The sequence below is a fragment of the Mercenaria mercenaria genome, chromosome 16, assembly GCF_021730395.1.
Source record: "Mercenaria mercenaria strain notata chromosome 16, MADL_Memer_1, whole genome shotgun sequence".
Lineage (NCBI taxonomy): Eukaryota > Metazoa > Mollusca > Bivalvia > Venerida > Veneridae > Mercenaria > Mercenaria mercenaria.
The window spans coordinates 42,760,192-42,781,132 of NC_069376.1; the positions used below are offsets into that span (position 1 = coordinate 42,760,192).

Sequence of the window (20,941 nt, forward strand, 5' to 3'; positions counted from 1 at the left end):
TCCTGTATCCCGATATGTATTGTATTGTGAGACAAGCGTATCGTTACACCCCTAGTCCGGGCATCAATATACGATGTACATGTACTATTAATTTTTTATGTACTGCATTACTGTGTATAAGGTGATTGCTGGTAAAATGATTTGTTGTCATAAAGTAGTCCAAATAACAGAACGTTTTGGGACAGCGTGATAACATTTGACTGTCGCTGTCTCGTCACGTCCAAACTTATTCTGCATATTTATGTTAAGAAATCCCCAATGAAATCCGTTGTGAATGTTTTCTAGTACATGTACAATGTATTTGTAATGAATACCAGTACATCTCTGGTAATGAATTTATGTTGACATTAAAGCATAAAATTGCATCGCTGATATTTTTTTAATGTATATGTGTTTTGTATCTGCAAGTTAGTGTCGTCGGCAGTCCGCTGCTTATTGAAACAGGTGTCGGGGTAAATATCTCCTCTCACCTGTTTACATTATATTTCCGAAGATTTATGTCTGTTATTTAAAATTAAAAGTTAAATTCAACATGAATATTAATATTTAATGTATTGGAGCAGTAAGTCTGACCAGTATTTATAACATTTTTTAATGTCTTCGATTTCCTAACATTAAACTGAAACTGAATAATTTGATTAAACGCCTATTTCTATACAATGATATATATAATGGCGTTGTACATAATAATAATAATAATAATAACAATATTAATAATGACAATAATAACAATAACAGCCTTATTGTAACAAAGAGTCATGACAGCATCCCTCCCCTTAAGGTCATTTTACCCCTATTGCAAATACCAGTGCTTAAAGCATCACATGGTACGCCCAGACGAGCTGCATAATAGAGGTTCAACCCCCCCCCCCCCCCCCACCCCCACAGTTAATGATGCCGTCATATACTATTTAAGAAAGAAATACTATACACTACCCTACCAATGGAGCCTTACCAACAAGTGCGTTTAATTAAACAAACCCTGGAAATATTAATGTTGAAATGTAAAACCTTCAACAAAAATTTAAGAACTATCACCTGCTGTTTTCGCAAAATAAACAGTTATCAAAAAATTTAAAACAATGACTCGAAATCTCTGAAATACAGTGTCTTAAGATTTTTTTTAATGTGTCAAGTGATTTACTTTTGCGTAGTTCTAACGGCAGGTCATTCTAAAGTTTTGGACCAATGGTACAGAAACTTATATTATTGAATGTTTTGCACTTGTTGTATGGAACAACATAACGACATTCAGAATTTTCAGACAATCTCAAACCCTGTCTACTAGGAATATACAATATCGAACCCGGGGCCTTCACCTCCGTAGGAAAGCGTCTTAGCCCTCTCGACCAATGCGTCCACGAGTGATCAAGTCAGCAAACGCTTCAATAAGATAATGCCGGTTAAACGCGGTGATACGTGCCTACGCGAGATTATCTCCAGTTGCGATTCTGTGTATTTATACTTCTTTGCTAAAATTCAATATACCCTCCAAATTATAAACCTTCATCGAAATAGCTCTGACAAAAATAATCCCAAACATCATGAAATAAAAGCAGAAGAATCAAAGGCTAACCTTGTGTTTTGTACCCGATTTCTGTATCTTGCTGAATGACGTAGATTTCAGTTTTTAATTTGATGCCAAACAAGTATAATCCGAATGGACTCCAAAGTTCTCCCAGTTGCAAGTCGGATACCCATTCTTACCAAGCAAACGTTAGGCGTGATTTAAATCTATACAAGCCATAACGCTGCTTGACAGAAAAAACAGATAACCTTTTCCTCAATAACATTCCATTCCAAATGCAATATTCCTTGATTTGAGACATTTTTTAAAGTGCAGAAGCTAAATTCGAACGTTATAAAAACTGTTTGTCCTAATTGCAAATATGGCAGGCATACGCTATATATTAGTGTCACCTTGAAACGGTCTCACGTTCCTAATAAAAGCTCGTTTTATAAAAATCACTGCATAAACAGATATAGTTGTTTTCATTCTCAGAAACAAGATGGCGTCGTTCCTCCCCGCCCCCAAAAGAACACAATACTTAAAGAAGTCCGGTAAAATTTTATTTAGTCACTTACCTATTAAAACAAAATTATTATTCTCCTAGATTTTGCTTTTTATTTTGCACGAAGATAGGATAAAGGAATTTATGTTCTCTTGAGAAATAAATCTATGTTATTTTTCAGTAGGTACGCATGAGCTATAATTTCTGCTTCTGTTACTCTAATCCAGTCCATATAATATAACGTGCCTCGATTAATCACTTTCATGCACGACTGGTTCACGGGTCGGGTCGTTTTGATCAATTTTGTATTTCAAACCGGTTCATTCCTTCACAAATAACTAAGCAGGCAAGTCGACACTTCGTGTATAAAAATACCCATCCTCCTCACCCTAACAATTTTTGGAAAAAATTCTGCTGTCGTGTTATATATTTTTTTTTTAGCGCCAGTACACCAGGCCATGCCACATACTGCCACACCGGTATACAGTGCCTTTTATGGATAAGGACAATTATTCCTTCCAAGAAGTCAAAAGTTCGCCACCATGTATATGAAGGCTTCGTTATGGAATGTTTAAGATATTGCTCATGCATATGAAAGTGTTTCATCTACGAAATTCAGCGGGTTTTTTCAGTTTATTTAAGTATTTATCTGTATATTTAATTTGTCTAAATATTAAGACCTGTATCATGTCCTATTTTCATTTAATACCAGAAAAACGAATGTTATTGATCAAGGAAGTCGTGGGGTGGAGACACCTTTCTGTTTGCAGCATTTGGATATCACTACCTCCCCCCTCCGCCCTCCAAAATAAGATAAATAACTAAAAGATGAGGGTAAAAAAGATATACAAATAGGAGTTAGGGGTGAGGCAGCCGGCTCGCAGTTTCCCGACTTCCCTTTGAAGTAGTCCTGTTAACAAAATGAAATAGATTCAGCGAAACTTTAAGGTTGTGTAACAAAAGAAACTGTTTGTTTTTATTCAGTAAAGAAAATATTTTATTTTGTAGAATATGATAATTATGTTGTATCAAGTAAACACGCGGGCAGCAGCGGACTTGTTTATTTTGCTGCAAAATATTATCTTCTTAAGAGCAAAAAAAAAATCATTTTAAAGACTTAAGTTTTAATTATTAGTCGTGACTTTTGTTCACATCGTGGCTGATATATTGCTGCATAAACATGGCAAATATATGGTATCTATTTGGCAGTTTTATTCTAATTATATATTCTCTTGCACATGCACCGGATTCATAATTTTGTTTCCTTTAAATCCATTATCATGATGTTGAGAAATCGTTGAGCATCTTGGCCTCGGAATTTCGGCAGCTGGATTTGCTAGCAGAATTTGCAATTTTGCATTCTCCTTCCATTGTGTGGTACATGTGTACTTATCATAAATTTAGAGCTTCAGCATCATAGCGTTGCCTATTTTGTTTCTATGCAAGTAGGCTAGAAATCTATCATTTCATGCTTCATTTCATGATACTTCTATCTAATACAATATGCCATGATATTTCATTAATTTTCTGTAAAGATATTATAATAATAAAAGTCATGGCCTTATCCCATTCAATCAGCATTTGTTATTTATTGTCAATAGTCAGAGGCGACAGACTGCTCTTACTGATATATGGTTAAAATCTAGGTCAGTTCCCGTCATGGTTAAAACAACATGTCTCTCAGAGTGCGGGCGAGTCTGTCGCTTCTTATTTTCATGTCCTACGGATAAAATAATATACAAATGCATTTTTACGGTGTAATATCAAATAAAAATGTGGACTATTTTGTCACAGTGTGTTGTTTGGTTTTGTCCATTGACATTCCGCGAAGTCAAATATTTCTGTTCTTTAACTAGTTTAACGGGGTAATTACTTTATAAAACAGGTTTACCATGCAATATATATATACTTTAAAAATCATCATGCAGTTAACACTAACCCTTCTTTGCATTATACTATCAGTTTTACAAGAATTATAACGCTTCAATTTAATGTGTTATTCTGATTGTCTTCAATTTTTGATCTTCCGCGCGATGACACTTTGAAACTGTGAGTGCTAACTAAGCGGTAGAGGCCGCAAGCTGCCCGCCGCGAAAGCTGCTACAGACGATACGAAAACAGTTGATTTTCTATTTATTCGAGTCGATTTGTTTTATATTTGTGTAACAGACTTCCACTAAAGCCGAAGGGATGTGCACATTTCATTGTCCCTCATGAACAGATTTATTCCAAAAAGAAAAAAGGACAAATGTCCGAGTCTGCTAATATTTTACTTGGTTGCGTGATTGTAAATTCATTTGAAAAGTTGATGTTTATCTTGTAATTTAATCCATAAACTTTTAACACAGTACTTCCTTTAAACATTCTGTATATTTAAACGTTTATATGCATACTCTATTTAATTAACAAGGATTTCATCTTCAGATTTACGGGTTTCAGTGAGTAAAATTTTATTTACTTTATTAATTTTTCTAGATTTGGTAATTTAAGTTTCAAAATGTGATTATTTCATCGAAAAATTGCCGTATTTTCTCTAGACTTTGTATTTTAAGTTATTCAGTATCATTAGATTATGAAACATTTGTGATATTCTGTAGTTTCCTTATGTTTCCATAGTCTGCTGGTATATCAGGCTGATACTGGAATTAAGAGTCTGATCCAGGAATGGAAATTAAAACACTTGCACTTGTATCATATAGATGCCTAGCTAAATTCTTTCCCTGACACGTTATAAGTCACCTGAGCAAAGAGTGCTTGTGGTGAGCTGTTGTGATTTTCCACCGTTCATAATAAGTCCATCCGATAACATTTTGTTCAAAATAAAAGATGTTTCCTCTAAAACCATTCGACGGAAGTTGAAGAAACTTTGCAGGGATGTTTATGGTGTACTCTTTCAAAGGTGTTCAAATTGTTCCGCTGGAATGCACATATAATCCAGTGCTAGAGCTAACAATAGAAACAGTTTCAAAAGATGTTTGCCTAAACTGAAGGTCCGTTTTTAAAATAATTCACATAATAATGATAATCACAAAATGCGTCTTGTCACTATATTAGTAGCACAATTATGGGAAAAATGACTTTCGAATCTTGCGGAATTTGTTTCTCAGATATTAACACAATCATGCTAAGCTCTTATTGTGATACCACATAATGCTGCATTAATTAATTTAAAGAATGTATACATGAGCAAACCAACATAGTGCATTTGCGACCAGCGTGGATCCAGACCAGCCTGCACATCCGCGCAGTCTGGTCAGGATCCATGCTGTTCGCTAACGGTTTCTCTAATTGTAATAGGCTTTGAAATGCTGGTCGCAAATGCACTGTGTTGGTTTTCTCATGGTGCGGCTCAATTGTAAGTTTGATACAAAAACAACAACGTTATTTATATAACAGAACTCGTGAAAACGTGACACTCGCTTCGTTAAAAGTTATCAGGAGGAAAACTGCTATGACTAAGCGAGTTTTTCTCATAAACATAAATATTTTATATCATGAATACAGATATTTTATATGAAAGAATGAGGGTAACGTATTTCAGGTATACGTAAACTCATTCAAACCCATACGCCTAATACGTAAATGTATCTGAATATATGTCATTTTCTTGGACTTTTTTTTGGAAAACATACCATTTATAAATTCCCACCCCCTTGGTGCAGTAGGTTTGATGTCAGTTATCACATAGATTTAGTGTAATTTCCTCCAGTCTCAAAGCTGAATGTTGTCTAGAAAATATTTCGGATTCATCAGTTTTAAACTGTGTAAAATATATTTTAATCCAAATATGGATTACAAAGCCGTAACTGTATTCATTTATACACTTCATGAACAATTTACATAGTAGTATCTATTTGAGCAGCAAATCTCAATATCTAATTCATGATGATTAAAGGTTCATTTGTTACGTAATATCCTCACGTAAATTGTAATCAATATTAGGCTTTAACTCGCATGCTACTGCTTATATTTCATCACGGTTGATAACAAGTATTTATTATGTTTTAAAGTGCATTTTCTGTATCTGTAAATGTCACTGTATGGTTACTACACCGATGGCTGCTTGGATCTGTCCAATATGGCCCCTTCTGAGCCCCTTCTGAGCAAAAAGGACAAAACCATCACGTAAGTTTCGCTGATTTCTACCACAGATACCCTGTGGCTGGACATATAGCCGTCGTGTTTACTACCCGCCGTGATTTGACTGTTATTTCTCATATTTGAAATTATTTACATTTATAGTAACCAAATACCCCACAGCTTTCGATAAAAATTCTTCTTTGAAATATGCAGAATTTGCCGATGATATTTAAAAAAAGACTAGGACGCCATTTTTTCAATCGACGGAAGTGGATTGAGCCCGGCTTAGCAGTGATAATGCCTGTGCACACCGGGGATCTCGCTCTTTTTAAACCTTAAAGCCGGTCTCAATCCACTTCCGTTGGTTGAAAAAATGGTGTCAGGGCTACCATGTCTTTTCTTAATATCATCGGCAAATTCTGAATATTTTAAAGCAGTAAAATCGAAAGCTGTGGGGTATTTGGTAACTATAAATGTAAATAATTTCAATGGTTTCTTACCTGGTCACTCCACTGTCAGTCAGTTGACCTTTCTCTGCAATACATTTTGCAAAGCTCTAGATGAAGGGTTTGAGGTAAGGGCTGTCTTTTTTGACATCAGCAAAGCTTTTGACAAGGTTTGGCACAAAGGTCTACTTGTAAAACTACAAAATGCAGGTATTACTGGCTCTTTACTTGAATGGTTTTCTAACTATCTTTTCAATAGACGCCAACGGGTTATCCTTCCTGGAACCTCTTCTACTTGGAAAGGTGTTGGTGCTGGTGTCCCCCAAGGATCTATTCTTGAGCCTCTTCTGTTCTTGATTTTTATTAATGACATTGTAGTTGACATTGGCAGTGAAATCAGCTTGTTTGCTGATGATACTAGCCTTTATATTATTGTTGACCAACCTGAACAGGCAACTCAGTTACTATAGTCGGACATCCAGAAAATATCCAGATGGGCCGATACATGGTTAGTACAGTTCAACCCTGCAAAATCTGAATCTTTACTGTTTTTTCGCAAAGCAAATCAACATTTACATCTACCCCTCTTTATGGCAGGACTCCGAATTTCTGAGGTTTCCTATCATCAACATCTTGGTGTCACCCTGTCAAACGATTGTAAATGGCATCATCATATCAACTACATAACATGCAAGGCTTGGAAAAAGGTTCATGTTATGCGCAAGCTGAAAATGAACTTAGATCGAAGATCTCTTGAAACGATATACCTTTCCTTTATACGACCGATTTTGGAATATGCAGATGTAATCTGGAACAACTGCACAGGATATGAAAAGGAACAACTTTACAAAATTGAAAATGAGTGTGCCAGAATCGTAACTGGAGCCACCAAGCTAGTATCACTGCATGACTTAAGACTAGAGGTGAATTGGAGGACGCTTGAAGATAGAAGGCGCGATCACAGAATTATCATGTTTTTTTCAAATGTGCAGAGGCACTGCTCCTTCGTATCTGACCAGTCTCGTCCCGCCAGTCGTTAATTCAGTTTCCAACTACAGCCTTCGCAATTCCGGTGATCTCCGCTCGGTGGCTTCTCGCACTTCACAATACTTCAATTCAATTCCTTTCTTCCTTTGACTGTGCACGAATGGAACGATCTTTCGGATGACATCAAAAATGCACCATCGCTTAGTGTGTTAAAGAGGCGTCTTAAGGCCGTCCAGCGTCAAACTCCCTCTTATTATTACTGTGGAAGTAGAAAAGCACAAATTCTTCATGCTAGACTTCGTATGAAATGCAGTGGTCTTAATTATCATCTGTTCTTACGTAATATTGTTAACTCTCCGCTTTGTCATTGCGGACAACCCGAGACCAGCTCACATTTTTTGCTTGAATGTAGACTGTATTACCTTCCTCGGCATGTAATGTTAACTTCTGTTAGTAATTTCACCCAGTCTATCACTGTTAACACCTTACTTTATGGTGATACTTCTCTGTCTGATACTGACAACAGACAAATCTTCACAGCTGTCCAACAATTTATCCTTGGAAGCCATAGGTTCGCTTGACTTGTGATCTGACCCCTATACTGTTTCACACTGTCATTATCTCCAGACAACAAGACTGTTATGTATATAAAGCTAGGAGTGGTTTGGGGCAGCTGAACATTTCCTCTACATATTTTCTTCCTTCCCTTTTCATTCTAGAGAATATAGTTTTTCTATGTACTATTTCATACTGTATGGTTACCTAATTTTGCTAAAATATTCTAAATACTAAAAAAGCGATGTACTAATACTTTTATTTCATCTTTATCTTCCATTTCTGAGCATTTTGTTGTTTTTTCCTTTTTTTTTTTGTTTTTCATTTTGCGTTTTTTTTTCCTTTTCATGAATAACTAAGAATGTGTTACACATTAGTTTAACAGCCATCCATAGTATTGTAAATATTATCTTTCCGGAGGTTGACTCGATAAGTATTTCAATACTTCCGTCAATATCCTATTGCTTGTGTTGTTATGTCTGTCTGTATGTGTATGAATGTATCTTGTGTAACATTTGCAATAAAATATTCTTAAACTAAATAATTTCAAATAAGAGGAATAACAGTCAAATCACGGCGGGTAGTAAACACGACGGCTATATGTCCAGCCGCAGGGTACCTGTGATTTCTACCATTTAACAAATATTTTTACCTGAAAGTTAATATAGTATTCACTCCTCATTTTGAGGTCCAATCTATTAGATATAAAATGATCAATTCATTACAGTTTAAATAAGGTACAGATAATGGCAATCAAGCAAAAACGAAAGGGTGAAAATGATGCTATCTAAATTTTAAGGTTTGAATCCAAAAACCACAGTTACCTCCTTGACTACTTTTTGCAATATCAGAGAATAGCATAAAAATTAAGGCAAATGAACACAAAAAGTCACATATCGTCGAGAATAGATAGGTCAACACGACTTTTAAAACATGAGGTGTAAGTACATTTGAGTGAAAGACCTGTGTAGCTATCCAAGTCATTCGTTTTTGAAACCCTGGGGGTAGGTCACAAGCCAGTCTACTGTCTGAGGATGATATGATATAAAATGAACTCTTGTTCATTTGTCTACCACATTTGTCATTTGCTTTTTAGGAACAGCAATCGGTGAATGAGTAGAGACTAGGACCCTATATAATTCGTTTGTTTGCCTTCTGCCTTTCCAATTTATAAGCACACACCCTGAAAAAAAAGGTTTTTCACAATTCCAAAAGGAATCTGAACAATACACAGGACTATTGCTCACATCCGTTCGTCCTATTCGGCGTCCGATTGGTAATATTTTGTATGTAACCTGCTAGGGGATTCAATGCTTTCTGTGATGATCTGGCGTGTAATGTACAAGTACCATAGCTCAAGTTGCTTTTTTACAAAGTTATGCCCCTTTTTCGATTTAGTAACTTTTGTAACGTTTGTGTGTGTACGCAGGTATCTCAGTAACCACTGACTGGAATGGATTTAAACTTCACACACTGTTCACTGTGATGTTCAAACATGCAATGAACAGGTTTCATAACTCTGATTCGGTTCATGTATATATGTTTGTCTAACTGACCGCTCGCTAGAATGAAGTGAAACTTTACACACTTGTTCACTGTGATGATCCGACATGCTGTGCATAGGTTCCATGATTCTGTATTGCTTATTGCAGAAAGATATTCTCCTTCAAATTGTTTGTATGTTAGCAGGTAACTCATTTAGCATTATAAGAGGGAAAAGGGCTATAACTTTAACATAAGTTTAAGCAATATTGCGTGTCATTGACGCATTCATCTCATCTCATTTCTCTAGCTTTCCTTAGTGATAAAGCACTTGAATAGCCGAGTGTTATTGTACTCCTTTAAATTTTGTATTTGCCCGTTATCAATGAGTTAGATGTAAACATCCGTGATATGAATTTCAAGTAAATAATTATTTTTTAAAGAAAGTTCTACCTACCTGCCCTTGAAGCAAAGATTTAAAATGAGAGCCAATTAGTAAGTAAACTAGCCGTCATGCATAATTAATACTATAAATGTCAGAAAAATCACCATTGGGGAGTTTAACGCTAACTGTATAGGAACAATTAAATATTCAACCTATCGCTGGCAGACCAAAAACCATCTTTTACAGATATCGTTCAACTAGGGTGTTTCTTTTGGGCAAGTGCTGACATAAATGTTATGTTTTAGATCTGCAAAAATGTGTATAGAGCTAAATCTGACCTCATGAAGCATCTTTGTCTAAACGTTTCAATTTTAACAGGTTTTTGTCAAGTCATCTGGTACCCATTTGAACAGAATGTCTTCAAATTGGCAGCAGTAACATCGGTTTGATTAAATATACTAGAAAAATAAATAATTCATATTGATCAACATGTGAGTATTTCTTTAAAGGTATTCATCTTCATTTTATAAGCGTATACATTTATATACATTTAACAACAAGTGATTGATGTCTCGTTTGTCTGAAGATATATATATATATATGTGCCACTAACCGGTTATGTTTTCAATGCAAAATATAAAATCAACACTTATAAAGAAACTTTATTATTTTAAGATCTGCACTTAGAAAGATCAGTCCAAACGCAAGCAACCGCACAGACTAAGTTATCCAAACCGTTGTACACTTGTTATCCAAACTGTTACATTTATGTTTCTACGACACTCCATGTTCTGTGTCCTTTTGAATATTTAGGTGCTTTGTACATATCACAGTTTATGCATACTTATACTTGAGATTATCATCAAGATTATTCACACCCACTGAGACGAAATAGTTTGCTTTCACTTACAATAAAACCAAAATTTTAGAATATCTTAAACGACACTAAATAATTTCTATGCATTTACAAGGTATATTTATGCCAGATACTATTCAGATCGCAGTACAAATATGTGTAGTATTTCTTTGGGCATTACCATGATTTTTAAACAGAGTTTTGTAAAAAAAATTCGAAAAAGACAAAAAACTATCTACGAAATCTTGAATGATGTTCCATGTTTTTCGTTTTGAGCGGCCATATTGGAATATCTAAACATAAGGCTAAAGTTGTAGTTATCATGCAGTGAATGTACATCACATTATAATTTTGTTAAATAGATGACGGCTTTAAATCTCCAAAAATATATATCAATATGTTTTCAAAAATGAAAGTTTGATCGGGTGATATAAAGGGATATTTTAGACTACAGTTTTACCAAGGGCCCTGGTATATACAGTAAACCATGGCGGAGAGACCATATCTGTTAAGAAACCTCTTGCATCAAAAAATCACTTTCCAAATTTATTTTTGTGTTGTTCAAGAACAAATTATGTTGCAATAAGAGACCATTTGTGTTGAACTACCACTTTTTTCCCTTCCATTAGGTGGTCTCTTAATGCGATAAAATCGGTGAAAAGATCCTTTGGCAGCACAGAATGCAAGCAAGCATCATGATAGCCGACTCGGTTTGATTGAGTCAGCTCATGTGAAGAAAGAATATGTGCTGGTTGTACTTAACATTCTTAATGAGTTTTATTTATATAAATTAAAACAGTACTATTAAAACTTAATCGTTTAATACTACCTAATACTACATATGCATCGCATTTTTACCTTTTATTCACTACAAATGAAAATAATAAGAATATATATACAAATGGATATGTATGTGTGGTATTTACTCGGTTATGCTACAGTTATTACTTCAATTCTTACTACCAATCAGATCGAATAAGCTTGATTGGCAAGACAACACCTGGTCCTCTTCACATGAGTTTGCGTTTGACGAGTTTCAACGTTCGTAACAGAAGGGTTTTACTGAATCATTTCAAACCATTTTATTTGAATTCTAATTTATCTAAAGCAAGGATGTTATCTTTAACTGCCTAAATAATTTTTCATTTAAAACACATCTCACTTAGAAAACCATTTCACAATGTCTTAAAGATTACCAGTGACTATCATTGACATTCCATCCTGACTTAGTTCGGCTCCTTGGTTTCTTTTGTTTACATATGTCACAACAGCGTGGCAACAGTGCAATGCATGTATGTTGAATGTTATCTGAACACGTGCTTCATCAAAAAGATAATGTTAATGAGAAAATGAAAATAAAATGAATATTTGCTACTACGCCAAACGGTAAAAAGCTTCAGCAAGTCGATATTATCTGAAACTGAAGGCAAAACTAACTAAATAACACCTCAGCTTGACAATGAATGACTTCTGGGGCTATTATAAAATCGCATTATTAGAATAATATTACAACAGTGCTTGAATGTCTTCAGCACAATGTATTGGTTTAGAAAAGCAATTGTACAAACAACGACGAAGACAAAATTTTATATGAGCATATTCTGATCTATAGAGAATAACAGGCTACTGTCTTTTGATATCAATGTTAAGTTATCAGGTCGAAGCTGATATGGGCTGGAAGGGGTGAGTAGCTTGTTATTCTATTTATCATGAAACTCATACAAACTGCCTAGAAAAACATGTGTCTTCATCTCTTATTTCGTAAAAAATGTCTTCTGAAGCAAAAAATTAAATTTATATTTTACGGATTTGAAAATTCTTCCGCCCCTGAAACATCTGAACGAAACAATACGGCAGCCATATTGAATTCAACTCCGACAATGTTTTTGACTTTCTGATATTCTTGTAAAAAAATAAGAATGAAATAATTCCTTACCTGCGTAAAAATCAAAAATCATCCTCTTGAATAAACCAGAACATACTTTATTATACAACATTTGACTCAGACAACTACATGTCCAAAGCGCTGAAAATTTCACTTCCAGTTCCTGACTTTAAAGTTTTTAAAATCACTAAATTTACACTGATCCAAGAAGTATAATTAACTGATTCAAGAATAATAATTAACACAAACAATTTTGCTAATACTTAATAAAATGTGCATGCCTTAAATAAGGCATAAATCAAGAATAAGTATATCATACATTGTCAAGTGTATTTTAAACCTTCCCAAGAATCGATCCATGTAAACATTGTGATGTCATGATGAACGTTTCACAATGACGTCATTCAGTGCTATTGTCTGTGTGATAAAAACCATATTCAAGGAAATTTGTTTTAGAAAAAAAGTTGTGCAACATCGAAACTGGACTCTGTAATAAAATTCAATCTGGAAGGAAATTGATGTAAAAACTAATCCGTCAATATGGGAGGAGCTTAATTTTGATATCAGGTCAATGACCTGATAACAAAATAAAATATCAGGCAAGTTGCATGATGAAACTGAGCTATGTTTTATTATATTAAGATATTTTCAATAATAATGTTTAATTTAACATCAATTTTCCTCACTATATCTCTAATGTTCTAAATTAAATGTTTGTTTACATGAAAAATCAATTTATGTTCTATCTATACACTTTTCCTACAAATCTGTTTTAAAACTTCATATCACCTTCTTAGAATTGAAGATTCGTTTATTTCATGCTGCTAAAATATCACTTATCAAACATAACAAGCGCATGATATTCAGAACAGCTTATTACCCATCACTGTGAATGAGGTTTATTTAATATGAATTCACATAAGTGACTTAATAAGCATATCATAATGACCAAGCCATCATTATTTAACGCCCGGTTATAAATGATATCCGAAATCTGTTCAACTTTTCTCCGCAGCTCTATAACCAGCAAAGATGAGTTCAAACCGATACGCGGTATGGACCAAGAGTTTAGCCTTTCATACACATACGTTGGACTTCTCATCATATTAATATATAGTTAACAGACTATATAAGAGCAGATGAAACACAAATTAACACCTGCTACAAACATAAATGCCATTTCTTGCTACGGCTAAGATCTTGCCGCACGACAAATGACGTCATATTTCTAGATGACGACTCTGCCACGCATCGCATCCTTTGCCAATATAGCAATTCTCCTCTATAAATAGTTTGGGAATATTGGCAGTATCACCAGAACCTGACTAGAGCACGTTTATTCAGCCAGATTCATCTACCATTACATAAGACGTATATGCTAACACTATTCAGCCAGATTTATCTACCATTACATAAGACGTATAGGCACACACTATTCAGCCAGATTCAGCTACGATTACATAAGAGGTATAGGCACACTATTCAGTCAGATTCATCTACCATTCCATAACACGTAAAGGCACACACTATTCAGCCAGATTCTGCTACTGTTACATAAGACGTACAGACACACTCTACAGCCAGATTCATCTATCATTACATAACGCGTATAGGCACATACTAGTCAGCCAGATTCATCTACCATTACATAAGACGTATAGGAGCATACTGTTCAGCCAGGTTAAGCTACTATTACATAAGACGTATAGGCACATACTATTCAGCCAGATTCATCTACCATTACATAAGACGTATAGGAACACACTATTCAGCCAGATTCAGCTATTATTACATACGACGTACAGACACACACTATTCAGCCAGATTCTGCTACTGTTACATAAGACGTACAGACACACTCTACAGCCAGATTCATCTATCATTACATAACGCGTATAGGCACACTATTCAGTCAGATTCATCTACCATTATATAAGACGTATAAGCACATACTATTCAGCCAGATTCATCTACCATTATGTAAGACGTATAGGCACACACTATTCAGCCAGATTCAGCTACTATTACATAAAACGTATAGGCACATTCTATTCAGCCAGATTCATCTACCATTAAATAAGACGTATAGGCACACACTATTCAGCCAGATTCAGCTACTATTACATAAAACGTACAGACACACTCTACAGCCAGATTCATCTACCATTACATAAGACGTATAGGCACATACTAGTCAGCCAGATTCATCTACCATTATATAAGACGTGTAGGCACACTCTATTCAGCCAGATTCATCTACCATTACATAAGACGTATAGGAACATACTATTCAGCCAGATTCAGCTACTATTACATAAGACGTGTAGGAACACACTATTCAGCCAGATTCAGCTACTATTACATAAAACGTACAGACACACTCTGCAGCCAGATTTATCTACCATTACATAAGACGTATAACCACATACTAGTCAGCCAGATTCATCTACCACTGTATATAACGAGTAGGAACATAGTGGTCAGCAAGATTCATCTACCATTATATAAGACGTATAGGCACATACTATTCAGCCAGATTCATCTACCATTACATAAGACGTATAGGCACACACTATTCAGCCAGATTCAGCTACCATTACATAAGACGTATAGGCACACATTATTCAGTCAGATTCATCTACCATTATATAAGACGTGTAGGCACACACTATTTAGCCAGATTCAGCTACTATTACATAAGACATACAGACACACTCTTTTCAGCCAGATTCATCAACCATAATATAAGACGTATAGGCACACACTATTCAGCCAGATTCAGCTACAATTACATAAGACGTATAGGCACATACTATTCAGTCAGATTCATCTCCCATTACATAAGACGTATAGGCACACTCTATTCAGCCAGATTCAGCTACTATAACATAAGACGTATAGGCACATACTATTCAGCCAGATTCAGCTACTATTACATAAGACGTATAGCCACACTCTATTCAGTCAGATTCATCTACCAATTATGGTGGCTGATTTCTGCCAGTGTCGTTCTGTTGTTCTGGCGCCCCCGCCGGAACGACAGAACGACGTTTTCCTTTTTTGGTGTTGTTTTATTCCCTCGTTCTGGCTCCCCCGTCAAAACGATATAACGACGAATGCAAAGCGACAGAACGAAAGAACGACACTTATAAACGGCGCCCTAAAAAAACGTCGTCTTGGCGTTCTGTCGTTTTGGCGCCCCCACCAGAACGACGGAACGAAACAACGCCAATTGTGAAAATATCGTTATTGCGTTCTGGCGCGTTCCGGTAGAGCATGCTCAGTGATGTCATGCTTCGGCAGAGTAACTCGGAGTGACTCCCCTTTAGTGGAGACCGCCATTTGTGTTGTTCCTAATCCCGATACTGTACCCGTACCGTACATTCATATTCGGCAACTTTCGGGGTTCACGGAGTGTGGCGGAAACACACGACGAAGAAAAATCTATTTTTAGACATATTTAAGGGGCTGTTGTTGTGGCCTTAGCCGATTTCATCATGTTTATGATATGTATATAATTTAATGTAATTTTAAAATTGTATCTTAAGGTTTATTATGTTTGCTGCTAATTGAAGACCCAGTTTTTCGTCATATTTAAACATGTAGTTCACAAAGGGAATGGATATAACCACATGTTTTCTGATATTATTCTTTTCCATCAAAGCTAGAATGAATGCATTAAATAAAAAAATATTTACATATGTTTAGAGTAAAAATATGCTCTAAGATGTTTTAAGTATTTGACCGTATACATATTTAACACTAGATAAAAACTTCCACCGTTATCGTGTTTAGGGCGCCGTTTATAAGTGTCGTTCTTTCGTTCTGTCGCGTTGCATTCTTCGTTATATCGTTTTGGCGGGGGCGCCAGAACGAGGGAACGAAACGCCAAAAGAGGAAAACGTCGTTCAGTCGTTCTGGTGGGGCGCCAGAACGACAGAAGGAGACAACGCCAAAAGAGGAAAACGTCGTTCTTTCGTTATGGCGGGGGCGCCAGAACTACAGAACGACACTGGCAGAAATCAGCCGCCATATTTTATTCATATAACTGATGATTTCCCTATATAAATGACAGAATCAGAAGAGGTGGACGACTGACATATTAAGCCCATCGATAAAAGATATTAACGGCTAAAATGCTCGATCGGTTTTACGATAGACTAGTGACTGCACATTTCGAAGTTGCCAAAATCAAAATTTACAATCAGTGTTATGCACAGATAAAACTCGTATTTTATATAAGTGTACATTTGTACATGATTGTTTCTTAAGATAACCATATCATATGAACGTTATCACGAACACGGAACAAAACGGGAATATGACAAAGTATATTGTTTACTTTTAGGTTTCTGTACAAATGATACTTTCGTAAATGAAAATGTGTTGACAGTGACACTCGTTTAATTTAATTCTATATTGCTGTTATTGTTTCCTTGGATTTTCAGATCAATATAATTATGGAAATAGAATTTCTAACAGAAAGTCAAGATTACAGTGTAGCAGAATTCTATGATAAATTTCACACACACTTACCGGTTATGGTGCAAGTTAATCAAGGATTTCAAGGACATATTATTGAGGACACATTTGGAAAAGGGGAGGTAACCTATGAGAAATTATTTTAATGAGGAATCGTAAATACATATTGAAATGTTAGCATTTATTGTACGATAAAATTTGTCAAAGTTTGCAGTTAAGAAATTGATAAGGATGTATTGATCGAACAAGTGCAAAATGTAATAGGTGAAATAAACATTTAAACATAGTTGTGTTTAATACATTACGTTAAATTTAGTGTACAGACGAAAGCAATGATCATAAATTCTGTCAGATAAGGGCGATGAGGAGTGGGGTCGGGGGTAATGGGGGATGGTAGTCTACACTTTATAAACTCTCATTGCTATTAATTTAACGCAAACGTAAAATGTTCATTGACAAGACACTTATACAGCAAATGTAGAAAATATTTCTATTACTTTTCTGTATTTCTTATATTCTTAACTTAAAAGGGATCTATGTAGGCGCCCAAGTAGGTGAATTGAAAATTTATTTTAAAATCCTTTGTTACAAAGGACAAAGTCATGACGTATTCTTGATTGAAATAGTGTACAATATAATTCTATTTTAAACAATATTTGTTTACATGAATGTGTTTACATATACAGATACTCTATATAGCTGCTATATCAAAGCAGAAACGTGTTGTGGCAAATGTTCACACCAGGAAACATTGCAGAGTTCTGAGTATCCCTGAAGCCTATTCAGAAAATCTATGTATGATAAAGCACGGAAAACGTAAGTTAATCTTCATAAGACCCTAGGTTTTTGCAATTTTCTAATTGTATTTACGAATTAATAAAACGTTTTATAAAATTAGGCTATAACCATGAGACACATAACGTGTTTGATGTCAAGCTCTAAGCTTTCATCGTTCTGATAGACAGTTGTTAAAGCCGACTTGGACTTTTGTCTTATGTCCTGCTTTATCGAGCTCTGAATGTTGTTTCTCCTGTTGATCTGCATTCTTCAAAAACATTTAGTACATGAGCGTATGGTTCGTTAGGTTTTTGGTTTTATTCTAGCAATGAGATTTTTGTTACAAACAACGAAAAAATGAGCAATAATGTTTACAAACATACTGTGTATCTAGATCACGTGACATATCGTTTACGCTCTCAGTAAACACCTGAAAATCATTAATGCTAATGCTAGTTACGTAAATTTCAATAATTTCATAAAACTAATGATACTGTAATGCAAATCGCAAGCATACCGCATGCATTTTTGTTTTCGCAGCGCACCCCTATCACTTGCAGCACACGAAACACAAACACACAAACAATGCGCTAGATGTACTTTGTTCACTATGTTCATTCACAAAGCTCACGGTGATATTAGTAATTTGATTAACTACGTTGCTTTAGTTATTTTTCCTCTACGTAGTTGAAATAAACGAACACTACTGTCCCAATATATATATTGATTTATGAGACATGAAAACAGAGATTTGAATATATATATGCAAATGTTGAACCAGTACGAATGTGTAGTACAATTCGGGCTCGTATATAAAGCAGCATCGAAACTAATCTTATTGGGTTAGTGGACTTGCTGTGGCATATGCGAGTTCGTTTGTACTGGTAGGCGCTTTGTCGTAATTGGTCTGGTATATTGTGGTGGTGATTGAGTTCGTATAAATTCTCTCTACTATATAATAATTTATAATGCGAACTTGTATCCTAGCGGATCTCACGTATGGGAAAGTCAACTGTTCTGAATATAGTTATATATCCCTTAATGCAAATTATCTCTGTATATATTCAATGTATCCACGAGATCCAGTTTACTTTCAGAGAGAGAAAATATAGCTTCTCTGGTCCCAATCAGTTAAAAAGACTAAAATGTCACTACTGATTTATGAGACATGAAAACAGAGATTTGGGTATATATATGCAAATGTTGAACCAGTGCGAATGTGTAGTACAATTCGGGCTCGTATATAAAGCAGCATCGAAACTAATCTTATTGGGTTAGTGGACTTGCTGTGGCATATGCGAGTTCGTTTGTACTGCTAGGCGCTTTGCCGTAATTGGTCTGGTATATTGTGGTGGTGATTGAGTTCGTATAAATTCTCTCTACTATATAATAATTTATAATGCGAACTTGTATCCTAGCGGATCTCACGTATGGGAAAGTCAACTGTTCTGAATATAGTTATATATCCCTTAATGCAAATTATCTCTGTATATATTCAATGTATCCACGAGATCCAGTTTACTTTCAGAGAGAGAAAATATAGCTTCTCTGGTCCCAATCAGTTAAAAAGACTAAAATGTCACTACTGATTTATGAGACATGAAAACAGAGATTTGATTATATATGTGCAAATGTTGAACCAGTACGAATGTGTAGTACAATTCGGGCTCGTATATAAAGCAGCATCGAAACTAATCTTATTGGGTTAGTGGACTTGTCGTTTGTACTGCTAGGAGCTTTGCCGTAATTGGTCTGGTATATTGTGGTGGTGATTTAGTTCGTATAAATTCTCTCTACTATATAATAATTTATAATGCGAACTTGTATCCTAGCGGATCTCACGTATGGGAAAGTCAACTGTTCTGAATATAGTTATATATCCCTTAATGCAAATTATCTCTGTATATATTCAATGTATCCACGAGATCCAGTTTACTTTCAGAGAGAGAAAATATAGCTTCTCTGGTCCCAATCAGTTAAAAAGACTAAAATGTCACTACTGATTTATGAGACATGAAAACAGAGATTTGAGTATATATATGCAAATGTTGAACCAGTATGAATGTGTAGTACAATTCGGGCTCGTATATTAAGCAGCATCGAAACTAATCTTATTGGGTTAGTGGACTTGCTGTGGCATATGCGAGTTCGTTTGTACTGCTAGGCGCTTTGCCGTAATTGGTCTGGTATATTGTGGTGGTGATTTAGTTCGTATAAATTCTCTCTACTATATATATATATATATATATATGTAGTATTTTAAATATTGTATAACACCTATGTCTGTCCGAAATATTTTTGAATACTATATGTCTGTTGTTATACACTCCCACAGTCTGAAGAATTTTGTTAATCATGTTGTTACTATTATGTTTTTTTTTTTTTGGTTGGGTTTAACGTCGCACCGACACATTGTAGGTTATATGGCGACTTTCCAGCTTTGATGGTGGAGGAAGACCCCAGGTGCCCCTCCGTGCATTATTTCATCACGAGCGGGCATGTTACTATTATGTAACCTGATTGCAAATAAAAGTAATTGTGTTGTTTTTGTAGTAATATGTCAGTTAGTTGTTATATGGAGAATCTAGAAATAGAAGAAATGCCCTTGCAGTTTATCGTCTGCAAACTTTTACGTTGCAACACAGTGTCAACACTCACTAATTATTATAATTTCTACCCTCTGTAAACCAGATTTCCTTATTATGACAATAGCTAAGGTAATGTATCAAACTTATTATGACAATAGCTAAGGTAATGTATCAAAACGTATCTGTACTGTAATTATTACAAAATACAGCTCTACTAACCTGTCGTTTGGTATTTTGTGTAGTAAAAATAATGCACTGGAAATCGTAAAAGAAAGTTGACTTTAAATGCAGATACTGATTAACTAGCAAATCTTGTATGAACGTTTTATACGGAACGTAACTAAATGTTTACTTAGAGGATTTTGTTTAATTTCAAAAAAATACTGTAAATGCTTAACTATGCAAT

General features: G+C 35.1%; 1 long non-coding RNA gene across 1 annotated transcript; it reads left to right on the forward strand.

Annotated features, from left to right (window-relative positions):
* The first annotated feature begins 4,352 nt into the window (after positions 1 to 4,352).
* On the forward strand, positions 4,353 to 18,005 carry LOC128549860 (uncharacterized). Its single transcript, XR_008367986.1, has 3 exons — positions 4,353 to 4,450; positions 17,137 to 17,292; positions 17,857 to 18,005. It is a non-coding gene; the product is annotated as an uncharacterized LOC128549860 (long non-coding RNA).
* The last annotated feature ends 2,936 nt before the right edge of the window (positions 18,006 to 20,941 follow it).